Here is a 15,953-nt window from a genome sequence, read left to right on the forward strand (position 1 = left end):
AGCGAGGCGAGCGGAGAGAGGAAAAACCTGCTCTTGAGCACTGCCATGGGTTGTCAATACTGCGCATCCACATTGTGACTGAACCCAGCTCCTCTGAACACAGCACAAATTAAGGGCTTCGTAAAAGGATGAAGGAAGAAGCAAAGATTTATCCACAGGACGTTAGGGAAACTCATAAATACGTACGTATCCTGCTCTAGGAACACCCCCAGCTGCAGTTACCAATAAAGATAGACTTTTATTTCATTTATATACAGTTTAAAAAATGATTTTTATGGAAAATAAATAGCAACATGATCCAAAAGTATCTGTCAAAACACTCTTTCACACACACGTTTCTGATGCTGCACTACAGTGAGCTACTTTTATTAGAAGTTGAAGAAGAATCTAGTAGAAGTGACACAGGGGCTCCCATGTGGATTTGAAGGTTTGCAAGGTTCTTTGGAGCCCAGAAGAAAAGCGTCCAAAGACTTTAGAAGCCAGGCATTGACTGCCAGATTCCCAGAAATCTTCCATTGACAATCTTCACTGCCATCGCTCACTTTCTACTCTACAAAAAAGAAAGAAACTTTCATGCTCTAGGTTTATACCCATTAAAACAAGAACAAGAGAACACTGCATTTTCCCGTCACTGAATGGTGAGTGTGGATACCCTTGGCTAATGCCAGAGCAAGGGATTCACTTTCCAGTCTGTAACAGGCTGCTACAGAGTTTTAATGAACATAGTCAGTAGTATTGAAAAACATGAGCTGTCTGCCCACCTGGGTCCCGAAGTAAATGTGCCTGACTTCTGAACATGGGTCTCCCCTCCCTGTACCTCTAACTCTCCAATAAAGGAAGCAGAATCTCATACTTAACATGACAACCACAACAAATAATGTACTCGGGTGATTAATAACCCCACACTAAATTAGATATTTAAGTAAATATGATGTACAGTATCACGTGTGGGATCTGGAACTTACATTCCTCAATTTACAGCACTCCTTTACATTATTGCACTTTCCAATCAATAAATATGGTTCAAAACATTCACGGAAACAGTAACCCCCCGACTTCCGACAGTCACGGTACCCCAGGAAAAAACGGTCGAATCCTGCACAGAGAAAAAAGTCAGTTCAAGTCCCTGCTAAAATCCATGCTGCAATTTAAAAAAGAAGTTGGGAAAGTATGATACAACGTTGTAAAATCTTAGAGCATACTGACAAACGTTTCTCTGTATAGTCCCTTCATTTCATTATGCTCTTACCAGCGGAGCTTTCTGGCACCAGGAGGAAGACAGCAAAGAGAAGAAACAGAATCTTCATGGCTGAAGGTTGGCTGGGAACTCAATGTCACTGCTGTGTAAAGATCCCAAGTTACAGTGCTGCAATTGGTTAATAATAACGATTATTGTTCATCCAGCTCCATAAACCTTGCTGGAGAATATCAGGAAAAGACAGTTAAAAAATTCCTTTCCATAAGTAGTTGCAAAATATATATTTCCACCTAGCAAACATCAACTGCATGATTGGCGGTCCTCTGAAGCCTATGCAATGCCTCCATTTGCATTTAAATCAAAGTTTAGTTGGTGAAAGAAATTGACAACCACAGCTCTACCTGGGAAGCTTTGACAATAAGTGTGTGCATCTGCTTGTTTGTTTTGTACAATATTTAATGAATATTTTTATGTGTTTCGGGACACTTAAAATTTCTCCCGTCATATTCTTCCATTTCTGACTATTGATTTATTTCATCAATAAAAAGTCATGTTGGAAATCTGCAAAATTGTATTTAGTTTTCTTGCCTCCAGCAAAAGAGCAATCACTTCTCATTCTCTCTCCTCTGAATACTGGGAATGGGATGTATCCACAAATGGTTCACAGTATATGTGGAGACCATTCACTTTCCCATGTTCGGTGCAGTAACGGATCAGTCTTGGTACACTCTGGTTTTCCTCCACCTCTTCCTGAGTGTCAGTAGCTCTCTTGGCTCCCCTTTCACCCGCCCTCCCTCATTCACCAGCTTCCCCCTCTGGGTGTGAATGCACAAACACACATAGGATATTGGTACAATGGATAGAGAGCAGGCACACCAGGCTGCCACACCTCTCTCCAGCTTGCTCTGGTTCCTGGAGCTCCTTCTGCAACAGGGCCCTTGCCTAAAGCCGATAAGGTCAGTGGGTGGCTTTTAATTGGTTCCACTGGGCAACACTATGGATTTTGTAATGTGCCACTCACTCTGGGTTGGGATTTGTCAATTGTATTTCCCTTAAATGTGCCCAGAATTAGAATAATAGAATACTAGGACTGGAAGGACCTCGAGAGGTCATCGAGTCCAGTCCCCTGCCCTCATGGCAGGACCAAATACTGTCTAGACCATCCCTGATAGACATTTATCTAACCTACTCTTAAAAATCTACAGAGATGGAGATTCTACAACCTCCCTGGGCAATTTATTTCAGTGTCTGACTGCCCTGACAGTTAGGAACTTTTTCCTAATGTCCAACCTAAACCTCCCTTGCTGCAGTTTAAGCCCATTGCTTCTTGTTCTATCCTCAGAGGCCAAGATGAACAAGTTTTCTCCCTCTTCCTTATGACACCCTTTTAGATATCTGAAAAAATGCTATCATGTTCCCCCACAATCTTCTCTTTTCTAAACTAAATAGACCCAATTCCTTCAGCCTTCCCTCATAGGTCATGTTCTCTAGACCTTTAATCATTCTTGTTGTTCTTCTCTGGACCCTCTCCAATTTCTCCACATCTTTCTTGAAATGCGGTGCCCAGAACAGGACACAATACTCCAACTGAGGCCTAACCAGCGCAGAGTAGAGCGGAAGAATGACTTCTCGTGTCTTGCTCATAACACACCTGTTAATGCTTCCCAGAATCATGTTTGCTTTCTTTGCAATAGTATCACACTGCTGACTCATATTCAACTTGTGGACCACTATAACCCCTACATCTGCTAACTAACTAACATTAAGGCTGTAGGACCTTACATGGAGAAGGAATTCAGGAATTAGGGATGAGGACAGAAAGGAAAGGGGGATGAATGAGGGAGAAGGAGGGGAGGAGAGAAAAGAAGGGGCATGGAGTGAGCCAACAGGCGAGAAAGATGAAAAAAGGGTTAAGGTGAAGACCGAGAGAAGAATGTTCAGGAAGAGAAAGGACGGGGGTGACAGGAGAGCAGGCAGGAGGCAGGAGAAGGAGGGAGGCAGAGAGGAGAGGGAAGCAGAAAGAAGTTCTGTGTGGACAGCGCTGCCACAGCATTTCAAAGGAGTCCAGAGGTCCCGGCTACCGCTGCTTTTACTGCAGCAGTGGTAGCAGCTGGGAACTGTGGATTCCTTTCAAATGCCAGGCCCTTCTGCAACTGCCTCTTGTGCTCCCCCATCAGTGGGCCTGAATACAGCCTCTGCCTAGTTGAGGCTGTGACAAGATAAAAGATAAAGGATTGAAGGGTTGAGACATGAGAAGACCCCAACACGAAGGTGGATGCTAGGGTCCCTTGCTGTCGTGTGGTTCAATTTATTTTAGATCCTAGGGACACCAGGACACTCCAGAGAGACTTAACCACTTCCTCATTTATTACAAGCCTTCAAGCCGTTAATATAGTCCTTTAGGTTTTAGAAGCCTTGAAAACAATTACTACATAAGTTCAGCCTTAAATAGTATAAGTTTTAAAAACAATTATTGCAATACAAAACAATAGAAAAGCAAGGAAGAGAAGAAGAAGAAGAAAAGGAAGAAGACCATATTTCAGCCTCATTCACTTACAGTTTGTCCGTCTTCCGCCTACAGTAGCAGGCAGGAGGTTCGTGGTCCCTTTGTCTCTCACGTGGTCCCTTTGTCTCTCACGTTTTGGGATGCTGTATCCTGCAGTGGTGTGAAGGGACTTTTACTTTTAGTTACAATGAGCAGGACCTGTGGGCCCATCAGTTCTTACTAAGCCCATTTTATAGCAAAGCATGACATGGTCGTTCTAATAATATCTACCAATTAATGACATTGCATGTAAGATACCTAATAACATCTTCTATTCAGGATGTTGCAAAACTATGTTCTTGGTTACAATTTTTTATGGCTGTCTCTGCTTTTTGCTTATCAGAAATAAGATGTACTAGTTTACTCCCAGTTTTCTTGGCATGATCACACTGTGCTATGCTGGATATGCATGATTGTGCCCAAACGTTCCATTCCGTCACAAACATTCCAGCCCCTCAACGCCCCAGCTTTGCCCACATGTACCAGATTTGAGAGAGGCCTGGGTTTTGCTTTGTTAGAGATAAGTACTTTGGATAAAGCAGATTATGTTGTTTTGGTTATGACCCTGTTTGGAGGCTCCCCTACACTCTCCCTCTCTACCATGTTGAATCTGTGGTGATAGAGCACTTTGTCAGGAGTGTACCAATGTAACTGCTCTTGAATATGTGCCACATGAGACACCACACATCAGGTATAGAGACACAGAGCCAACCATACAAGCATTAACTTTGGTATACGTATTGTCGTGTGTTTCAGTTTTTAGATCCAAGTGAAACTAGGACACTCTAGGGGGATTTAACCACTTACTTAAGTACAGGAAGCTTTAAGCAGTTAATTTAATTAATTAACATACAATTTTAACCTTAAATACTGTGAATTCTAAAGCAGAGTGCAAAGCAATGCAAAAGCAATTAAGAGAAGATTATTATAACACCATAATTAAACCTAGTTCACTTACATTTCACCCGTATGCTCCCTACAGTACAGGCTGGAGGTCATGGTCCCTTTGATTCCCATGCCTCGGAACGCCACGCACTGACATTATTGAAGTGAATGGTCTATTACATCTAGTTACAATGAGCAGGAACAGTGGGTGAATTCTGCTCCCACCCTCCGATCAGCTCTTCTTACTAAATCCATTTTATAGCAAAGTGAGTCTTGGTGGTTGTAATAATATCTACCAATCAACCTCATATTGTGTAAGATACCTATTATGCCAATATTTGAGGTACATCCTTCTACTTAGGATGTTGCAAAACTAAGTGCTTAATTAACAGGTTTATGGCTGCATTTGGAATTTTTCGCTTATCAAAAATGGGATGTATCAGTACCAGGTTGTTTCTGGTCTTCTTGACAAAGTTTCGCAGGACCATGTAGTCTCTGCATGATTGTGCAAAGTATTTCTGCCTCTCACAGCTTCCCCCGCCTTGTCTGCGTGCTTACAGGAATCAGACTTGAAACAGACCTTGGGTTTGCTTTCTTAGAGATCTGTACATTGGACAAGGCCAGGACAAGGCCTAACAATGTAGACATTGTTGTTCTGGTCAAGGGAGGGCTGTTCAGACTCACCTCCACTATGTATACATAACAGTACAGTTGAATGGGTTAAAATGCTTAATAATGCCGTAGGTGTGGGAAAAAACCCTGCAGATATATTGTATAAATATTCCCTTGCTACTTACTTTATATCTGCTGCCAGCTTACACAACTGCTTGTAATGGTGTCTAATTATAATGGACACCTGCCTTTTTAAAAAAAATTGGTTAATTGCAAAGGTTTGCATACTAACACAAGCTATGGGCACGCCTTTCTTGGTAGTCAAACCTCTCAAGGTTTGCAGGAGCAATTCAAATATTCCTACCACCTTGTATAGAGGCGGAAGGGTGACATGGAGGTTGTTAATATGGGTGGAATGAAATCCAGCACTGTCCCATTTCATGACTTGATGATTTAGCTGCCTCAATTTCACCAATTTGTTTTTCACTGTTTTGCACTGTTTTCAGGGCTATTAAATTTACTAATCTAGTTCCCAGTTGGGTATCTTCTAGGGCTGCTTCTAGATCCTACTTTGCCCTTTGAGAATCCAGGTGTTGAGCATAGGATTAGCCCATCTATTACAATTGGGATGCATACAGGAAATATTAATATTCCATGTTAGTGTAATAAAATCCTCAATAATTCCAGGTGGAAATATTGCAGAATCTTTAGGCACAGTGTGACTGGAATGAGTGGGTACTTCTGCTGGGTTAGTGAGTTTGGTGGAGAGATAATACCATGCTGTGCCCCCACCATGCCAAAGTCCATTCATGCCCCCGTGTATATCCGAGTTGTTTAGCCCATTTTGTGTTTATTGTTTCCCCAAATGCCTGTTCCCAAATGCTTATTCTACTTGGATTTTTGTTACAATCAAGTGAGCCATTAATACCTGCAAATATAAATTTGAATGGAGAAGATAGGGCGATCAACTAGTTGCCTGAAGTGTTTGTACACTAATGCGAGAAGCCTGGGCAACAGACAGGAAGAACTGGAGGCCCTGCCCCAGTCCAAGAAATATGATTTAATTGGGATAACAGAGACTTGGTGGGATGACTCTCATGACTGGAGCACTGTCATGGAAGGGTATAGACTGTTCAGGAAGAACAGGCAGGGGAGAAAAGGAGGAGGAGTTGCACTATATGTAAGAGAGCACTACGATTGCTCTGAACTCCAGTATAAAGAGGGAGAAAAACTTGTTGAGAGTCTATGGGTTAAGTTTAAAGGAGCAAACAACAGCAGTAATGTTGTGGTTGGTGTCTGCTACAGGCCACCAAATGAGGTGGAAGAGGTAGATGAGGCTTTCTTTGGACAACTGAGCGAAGCTTCCAGATCGCAGGCCCTGGTTCTTGTGGGGGACTTTAATCACCCTGACATCTGTTGGGAAACCAATACGGTAGTACACAGGCAATCCAGGAAGTTTTTGGAGAATGTTGGGGATAACTTCTTGACACAAGTGCTGAAGGATCCGACCAGGGGCCATGCACAGCTTGACCTTCTGCTCACAAACAGGGAGGAACTATTAGGGGAAGTGGAGGTGGGTGACAACCTGGGAAGCAGTGATCATGAGATGGTAGATTTCAGGATCCTGACCAAAGGAAGAAAAGAGAGTAGTAAAATACACACCTTGGACTTCAAAAAAGCAGATTTTGACTCCCTTAGAGATCTGATGGGAAGAATCACCTGGGATGCTAACATGAAGGGGAAAGGAGTCCGTGACAGCTGGCAGTATTTTAAAGAAGCCTTATTGAAGGCACAGAAAGAAACCATCCCGACGCGTAGGAAGAGAGGCAAATATGGTAGGAGACCGGATTGGCTTACAGGGGAAAACCTTGGTGAACTTAAGCACAAAAAGGAAGCTTACAAAAAGTGGAAACTTGGACAAATGACCAGGGAGGAGTTTAAATGTATAGCTCGAGAATGCTGGGGGGTTATCAGGAAGGCGAAAGCGCAAATGGAATTGCGACTGGCTAAGGATATGAAGGACAACAAGAAAGGTTTCTACAGGCATGTTAACAAGAAGTAGGTGATCAGAGAGGGTGTGCGGCCCCTAATGGATGAAGGAGGTAACCTAGGGTGTGTCTAGACTACAGAGTTTTGTCGACAAAAGTGGACTTTTGTCGACAAAACTATACCTGCGTCTACACTACCGCTGAGTTCTGTCGACATAACGTTGACAGAACTCAGCAGTTTTGTCGACGCTGGTAAACCTCATTTTACGAGGCATACCGCCTTCTGTAGACAGAGTTTCTGTCGACAGAAGGTGTTATTGCATGTAAACTGTCCTTTGCGTCTACACTACCATGTCGACAAATCAGCTTGCTTTGTCGACAGAACTGAATGTAGTGTAGACGCTCTTTGTCGACAGAAGTTTTGTCGACAGTATCTGTCGACAAAATTTCTGTCGACAAAAGCCTGTAGTCTAGACGTACCCCTAGTGACAGATGATGTGCGGAAAGCTGAAGTACTCAATGCTTTCTTTGCCTCTGTATTCACGGACAAGGTCGGCTCCTGGACTTCTGCACTAAGTGACGCAAGATGGGATGAAGATGGACAGCCCGTGGTGGGTAAAGAACAGTTAGGAACTATTTAGAAAAATTAAACATACACAAATTCATGGGTCCGGACTTAATGCATCAGAGGGTACTGAAGGAGTTGGCAAATGTCATTGACGAGCCTTTGGCTATTATCTTTGAAAAGTCATGGAGATCGGGAGAAATCCTGAATGATTGGAAAAAGGCAAATGTAGTGCCCATCTTCAAAAAAGGGAAGAAGGACGATCCAGGGAACTATAGGCCAGTCAGTCTTACCTCGGTTCCTGGAAAAATCATGGAAGGGATCCTTAAGGAATCCATTTTGAGGCACTTGGATGAGAGGAAATGATTAGGAATAGTCAGCATGGATTCACAAAGGGCAAGTCGTGCCTGACCAATCTGATTAGCTTCTATGATGAGGTAACTGGCTCGGTGGACATGGGAAAGTCAGTGGATGTTATATACCTTGACTTTAGCAAGGCTTTTGATACGGTCTCCCACAATATTCTTGCCAGCAAGTTAAGGGAATGTGGATTGGATAAATGGACGGTAAGATGGATAGAAAGATGGCTAGAAGGCCGGGCCCAGCGGGTAGTGATCAACGGCTCGATGTCAGGATGGCGGTTGGTTTCTAGTGGAGTGCCCCAAGGTTCGGTTCTAGGACCGGTTTTGTTCAATATCTTTATTAATGATGTGGATGAGGGGATGGATTGCACCCTCAGCAAGTTTGCGGATGACACTAAGCTGAGGGGAGAGGTAGATACGCTTAAGGGCAGAGATAGGGTCCAGAGTGACTTAGATAAATTGGAGGATTGGGCCACAAGAAATCTGATGAGGTTCAACAAGGTCAAGTGCAGAGTCCTACACTTGGGACGGTATAATCCCAAGAGTAGTTACAAGCTGGGGACCAACCAGTTAAGTAGTAGTTTTGCATAAAAGGACCTCGGGGATACAGTGGATGGGAAGCTGGATATGTGTCAACAGTGTGCCCTTGTAGCCAAGAAGGCTAATGGCATATTAGGTTGCATTAAGAGGAGCATTGCCAGCAGATCCAGAGATGTCATTATTCCCCTTTATTCGGCTTTGGTGAGGCCACATCTGGAATATTGTGTCCAGTTCTGGGGCCCCCACTACAAAAAGGATGAGGACACATTGGAGAGGGTCCAGCGGAGGGCAACCAAAATGATTAGGGGGCTGGAGCATATGACTTATGAGGAGAGGCTGAGGGAGTTGGGTCTATTTAGTCTGCAGAAGCGAAGAGTGAGGGGGGATTTGATAGCAGCCTTCAACTTCCTGAAGGGAGGTTCCAAAGAGGATGGAGAGAGGCTGTTCTCAGTAGTGACAGATGGCAGAACAAGGAGCAATGGTCTCAGGTTGTGGTGGGAGAGGTCCAGGTTGGATATTAGGAAAAGCTATTTCACTGGGAGGGTGGTGAAGCACTTGAATGGGTTACCTAGGGAAGTAGTGGAGTCTCCATCCCTAGAGGTGTTTATGTCTCGGCTTGACAAAGCCCTGGCCGGGTTGATTTAGTTGGGATTGGTCCTGCCTAGAGCAGGGGACTGGACTTGATGACCTTCTGCGGTCTCTTCCAGTTCAATGATTCTATGATAAAACAAAGCTATTCTTGGGATGTATCCCCAGTATAGACATTAAGTTGTTGCAAGGGGTTAAGAGCCAATAAGTGCACCTTGCACTTATGGCAAAAACCCCTACACACCCGTTTCCAGGCATTATCCTATATGTTATATATCCGAAAATGTTTTGCACAAAGCACTGTGGTCAAAAGTGTCTTATGCAAATTGGGATGACGCAAAATATGTTGCACAAAGGCCATGGAATTTTCCAGGGAAAAAAATGAAACCATTTGCTCCCTTATTACAAGTAATAATTTTGCCTTCACATACTCTTACCTTCTCAATGATGTTGAAGATGAGCCACCCTGATTTAATTAGCAGTGATGTTACAGTCCCTGCCTTGTCTTTCTTTCACTTCAAGCATCTGAATTGTATCTCACAAATATTTATGTTACAGTATATTTGTTAAAGCGGCGAGGAGTCCTGTGGCACCTAAGGGTATGTCTACACTACAACATTAATTCGAGCTAACTTAGTTCGAATTAGTCAATTCGAACTAAGCTAATTCGAATTAACGGATCCAGACTAAAAAACTAGTTCGAATTAGCGTTTTGCTAATTCGAACTAGAATGTCCACATTAAGTGGACCCTGAACCGGGCTTAAGGATGGCCGGAAGCAGTGCCGGCAGGGCATCAGAGGAGGACTTAGAGCGTGGAGATGCTGTCTCAGGCTAGCCGAGGGCTGTGCTTAAAGGGACCCGACCCCACCCCGGACAGACAGTTCTCAGGGGTGCCCCACTTGCAAAGCAGTCCTGGCTTGGAGTGCCCGGAGTGCCCACACTGGGCACATCACACCACTCGGCCATCAGCCCGGCTGCACTTGCCGCAGGCTGCCATCTGGGGAGAGGGGGTAATTGGGGGGGCTGCAGGAGAGCTTCCACCCCCAGAAGCCCGCAGAGCCAGCCCAGTCCTCCCCATCAGGGGCTCGTACCCCATTCCTCCCTCACCTCCTTCCACTTACCCTTCCCTAGCCCCTCTTCCTGATGTACAAAATAAAGGACAATTGTGTTCAAAAATAGAATCTCTCTTTATTGAACAAAACTGGGGGAGACTGGGAAAAGGAGGTGGGAGAGGGGAAGAGAGAGGGTGGGAGAGGGGAGGGCAACTACAATGATGAGGGGTTTGGAACAGGTCCCATATGAAGAGAGGCTAAAGAGACTGGGACTTTTCAGCTTAGAAAAGAGGAGATTGAGGGGGGATAGGATAGAGGTCTATAAAAGCACGAGTGGGGTGTAGAGGGTGCATACAGAAAAGTTCTTCATTAGTTCCCATAAAGAAGGACTAGAGGACACCAAAGGAAAGGAATGGGTAGCAGGCTTCAAAATAATAACAGAAAGTTCTTCTTCACAAAGCAAAGAGTCAACCTGTGGAACTCCTTGCTGCAGGAGGCTGTGAAGGCTAGAACTGGAACAGAGTTTAAAGGGAAGTGAGATCAAGTCATAGAGGTTGGGTCCATGGAGTGGTATTAGCCAGGGGGTAAGAGTGGTGTCCCTGCCCAAGATTTGTGGAAGGCTGCAGAGGGATGGCACGAGACAAATGGCTTGGTCACTGTCTTCGGTCCATCCCCTCCAGGGTCCCTAGGGTTGGCCTCTGTCAGCAGACAGGCTACTGGGCAAGATGGACCTTTGGTCTGACCCAGGACGGCAATTGTAAGCTCAGGGCTCAGGGTCGGGGGTCTCAGTGGACCCCCTTGATTCTCTTGCACACCTGCTCCTAGGTGGCCAGGCTGGCAGCTCTCCTGCCCAAGCCGGCCACTTTCCTGTGCCTAGTGCAGAGATCGTGGACGAGGTCCACGATGTCTGCACTAGCCCAGGTGGGTGCCCGCCTCTTGCGGTCCCGGGCAAGCTCCCGGGAGCCGCCAGCCTGGTCTCGGGAAGAGGGGGAGGGCTGGGGGGCATCGGGTGGGTGGCTCGATCCGTGCCAGGTGCAGGGTCTGCTGGCTGGGTGCTGGCAGGCTTGCACCTGGCACGGGCACCGTAGCCAGCCCGTGCCCCTTTAAGGGGTCCGGGGCCAGGAGTGGGGCAGACGAGTTTCCCTGGTGTTGGCCAGAGTGGCCACCAGGGAAACCTGGGGAGGGCTAGCCTCCCACTAGTTCGAACTAAGTGGCTACACACCCCTTAATTCGAACTAGCTAGTTTAAACTAGGCTTAATACTTAATACTCGTTCACAAGGATTTCAACAACTTCCACCCCACCATCAACCTCAGTCTGGACCATTCCACACGAGAAATCCATTTCCTCGACACTACAATCAATTAAATAATGGACATATTTCAACCATCCTATACCAGAAACCCACCAACCTCTACACTTGCCTTCATGCCTCCAGCTTCCATCCCAGACTCATTTCTCAATCTAGTGTATACAGCCAAGCCCTAAGATACAACCAAATTTGCTCCCATCCCACAGATAGGCAATATGCAAATGAAGCCCGGGAAATTCAAATCCCGGGCTTCATTTGCAACTCTGGTTGCCTACATTAACCACCCTAGTTCGAACTAGGGTGGTAGTGTAGACATACCCCTTGTTATTACCTACAGTCCACCACTCAAACCCCTCCAATACATTATACACAATCTGCAACCCATCTTGGAAAATGATCACTCACTCTCAGAGGCCTTTGGGGAAAAGCCTATTCCCGCTTACAGACAACCCTCCAACCTGAAATGAATTATTTCCGGTAACCATGCTACACAACCACATCATAAGAATCCAGGAACCCAGCCCTGCAATCAGCCACAGTGCCAACTCTGCCCACATATCTATACAAGCAAATTCATTACTGGAGCCAACAACATAAGCAACCAAATCAGAGGATCAGTCAACTGCACATCCAGTAATTTGATCTATGCCATCAAATGCCAGCAATGCCCCACTGGTATATATATTGGACAAACTGGACAGTCCCTATGGGAAAGAATCAAAGGACACAAATCGGATATACGTAAAGGGAACATACAGAAACCTGTTGGAGAACACTTAAATCTACCTAAATCACTCTTTAAAAGATCTCCAGGTGGCTGTCTTCTCACAAACCAGTTCTACAAGCCAAATACACTGAGAGGCATTGGAATTACAATTCATCCACAAATCCAATTCCTCCACTGATCATCTTCTCAATCGAGATTATGGATGGCTGGGACATTATCAGCCTAACATTCAATGTAGGTGCCTGTAGCTCTTTGTCTGTGTAGATTCTTGTGATACTACCTTCGTATCGAATTGCTATTCTTTGATCCTTATCTGCTTCTTTTTAAATATCCAATCTTCAAGTGCTTATAGATTACCAGTTCTGCCTACTTGTTTTTCCCTTTGATATTTTCATACCCTCTGCTCCTTGTTTCAGGCCCCTTCCTTTTTTCTCCTTTCCCCCTCTCCCTTCTCCCCTATTTACTTTGGGTCTGCACATCCCAAATTCAAAACTCTGGTCATCTGAAGAAGTGGGCTGTGCCTACAAAAGCTACATGTTTTGTTAGTCTATAAAGTGCTACCAGACTATTTGTTGTTTATTAGAGATATTGTCTGTGGTCTAGGTTACCCAGTTAGTACCTGTTTGATAGTGGAGGAGAGTAGTTCTAGTTACATACAGTAGTTGAGCCATGGGAGGACAGGTCAAGTTGACAGATATCAAATGTGGAGCAGGAATTGTTTTTACATTTATTCTTGTTTCAATAACAATATGTTGACCTTCAAATGCTTCCACCATCCATAGGCATAGGATTAACAGCATCTGCAGAGAAAATTCAAAACTTTTCTCGGGGTTTTAGACACATTCCCAGCACAGACATTAAGTTGTTTCAAAGGGCTTAGACCCAATAGGTGGGCCCTGCACCCATGGCAATGATGAGCCCCTGTCTCCAGGCATTAGCCTCGAGAGCCATTTGTTATATGTCCCAAAACATTTTGCACAAACCACTGTGGCCTAACGTGTCTTATGCAAGCTGGGATGTCACAAAATATTTTGTGCAAAGGCCATGGAATTTTCCAGGGGAACAAAATGAAACAATTAGCTCCTTTATTACAATAAGCAATGTTCCCTTCACATACTCTTACCTTCTCATCACCCATGTCCACACTGATTTAATTAGCAGTGATGTTACAGTCCCATCTCCGTCTTTCTTTCACTTCAAGCATCTGAGTTGTATCTCAAGAACATTTATGTCCCTATATATTTGTTAGTCATTAAAGTGCTACCAGAATCCTGGTTGTTTTGCTGAAACAGACTCACATGGCTACCTCTCTGAAAAATGTCTAAATTGTAGCTGGACATTTCAAACCTTCACTAGAACCAAGGGTCATTTTTCTCATTGGTCCAACCCTGTGTAGCAAAAAAGATACCAAGTCTTCAGAATCTGTATGAAAGAGGCTGTTTGGGTCAAAGTGTCAATCCCTGAAGCTAAAACATTGGGCTGAGTGAGATAGGAGGAGGGACTGTTCACATCTCCACCAAGCCCCCATTAAGTCCTCCTTTAAACTCCTGTTTAAAGAGTCATCTGTGAAACCCAGAAAGAGAAAACCACAATCGTCATAATCGCTTGAGTCAATGAACTCTCTGAATAAACATTCTAGTGATCTTCAGCAACCACTAAGCATTCTGAAAATAGCTAGGACACGCCTTCCTGCATCTTTCAACACGTAAGTTGCCGTAGTACACACATTCAATTTGTCCAAATGTAAACATAGTTATTTGAATGATGAGTTAAAACCATTTACAAGATAATGCCCTTTTCCCAGGCATTGTGAAATGTGGAAATGTTAAAATTTTGTTTTGAAACATTGGATGTGTATTAAGTTTATGATGCAATTTTTTTAATAATAATGATTATTATTTCTAAAGCAACATAAATATTCCTAGCGAATTTCAGGAAAAATTCTGTGAAATAGTTACAATGTGTTATTTGCCATCTAAAAAGCATTTACTGCATTATTAAAATTCCCTTGAAGACAAAATGCCTCATATTACATTTAAATGGGGATCCAAGTGCAGAGAGGAATGCCAGAACACAGCTGTACCCAGGAAGCACTGGCTGTAGAGGTGTGCATCGATTTATTTATTTTGTACAATACAGTAAAACTCCAGTGGTCAGGCACCCAATGGTCCGGCACTCCTGATGGTCCGGCACCATCTGGAACCTGGAAGTGCTCTGGGCAGCCAAACAATTGGAGCTATTCTGCCCCCAGCTTCCTCAATTCAGCCGCTGCTGAAACTGACCAGAGGCTGACTCCGGGAAGCCCGGGGTGCTGGTCCCGCAGCGCAGCGGGGAGCATCCCCCACACTCCATCCCAGACCCCTCATAGCCCCCCCTTCCATTAGTCCGGCATATCTGATAATCCAGCACCCCCTGGGTCCTAACGGTGCCGGATTATCGGAAGTTTACTGTATTTAAACAAGATTTACATTTCTTTAGGGAGATTTTAAATTTCATGCACCCAAGGCCATAAAAGAGGTTAAAATTATATTTTTCAAATGAGAGTGAAATTAAATAAAACTTAAATAAATATGACATGATTAAAAACAACGACATATTTTCTATTTCACTGTCACAGCTGACAGTTCACCGCCTGAGGGAAGTTACTATGTTGGTTGAAATTTGGCTCTTTGGAAGTCAATGGGAATCTTCTCATAGATGTTCATGGGGACAGGATTCCAGGCTGTATCAACTGATTCTCCTCAGGTTGGCAAAAAACTGACAGAAGGAGATGGAAAGGAATTTACAGGCTCCATTGGGCTTTGCAGGGGCCATGGATCACAAAGGAATTCAGGAAACAAGTCACCTTCAGAAGTGACTCGGCAGCAAACTATTTGCAGGTCGTGTACCTTTTTACACAATGTTGATTATTATACTTAAGGGTAAGCAGGGTCTGAATTAATGCTTCCATTATAGCCAGCTGGAATGGGAAAGGAATCCTGGGTGTGGTTATGTCCACCCTGTTGCTTAGACCTGCTAGATATTCAATTGTTAGAATGGTATTTTGCCTTCTGTAACCAGTTTGGCTGTTGGGGAGTCATACATTGTGTTAACCCTAATTGTAAAATGTGACCAGCAATGCTTGCAGTTATTGGGCATGCAGAAAAAGGCCATTTAAGACTTCACTTGAAAGCGAATCCTCTGAACTGTCATTCTTGCTTAAATTCGACACTTTACACTCAAGTTTGAATAAAGACGCTAATTATCTTACCTATTACAAAGACAGCTTCCCCAATTATCACCTCTAATATCATTAGCTCACAGACATTTACCTCCCCCTTCTGTTCTGAAATTTGATTTGTCCTTTTCATATGTGTTCATTTTTTTAATTGTATCCTTTGGTATATATGGCTGTGACAATTTTCTTTCACTATTTGATCTGAGGAAGTGGGTCTGGCCCATGAAAGCTCATCATCTAATAAACCATCTTGTTAGTCTTTAAAGTGCTACATAGTCCTGGTTTTTGTTTCAGCTACACCAGACTAACACGGCTACATTTCTATCAGAAAAAGTCAGACTGTGTTTACCTCAGTTCAAAGT

The 15,953-nt window shown here is 44.0% G+C and overlaps 1 long non-coding RNA gene across 1 annotated transcript; it reads right to left on the bottom strand.

The window, feature by feature from the left end:
- Positions 1 to 281: 281 nt before the first annotated feature.
- On the bottom strand, positions 282 to 3,893 carry LOC112546499 (uncharacterized). Its single transcript, XR_012902218.1, has 3 exons — positions 3,756 to 3,893; positions 1,250 to 1,340; positions 282 to 550 (listed from the first exon to the last, which is right to left on the bottom strand). It is a non-coding gene; the product is annotated as an uncharacterized LOC112546499 (long non-coding RNA).
- Positions 3,894 to 15,953: the final 12,060 nt, after the last annotated feature.

The sequence above is a fragment of the Pelodiscus sinensis genome, chromosome 3, assembly GCF_049634645.1.
Source record: "Pelodiscus sinensis isolate JC-2024 chromosome 3, ASM4963464v1, whole genome shotgun sequence".
Classification (NCBI taxonomy): domain Eukaryota; kingdom Metazoa; phylum Chordata; order Testudines; family Trionychidae; genus Pelodiscus; species Pelodiscus sinensis.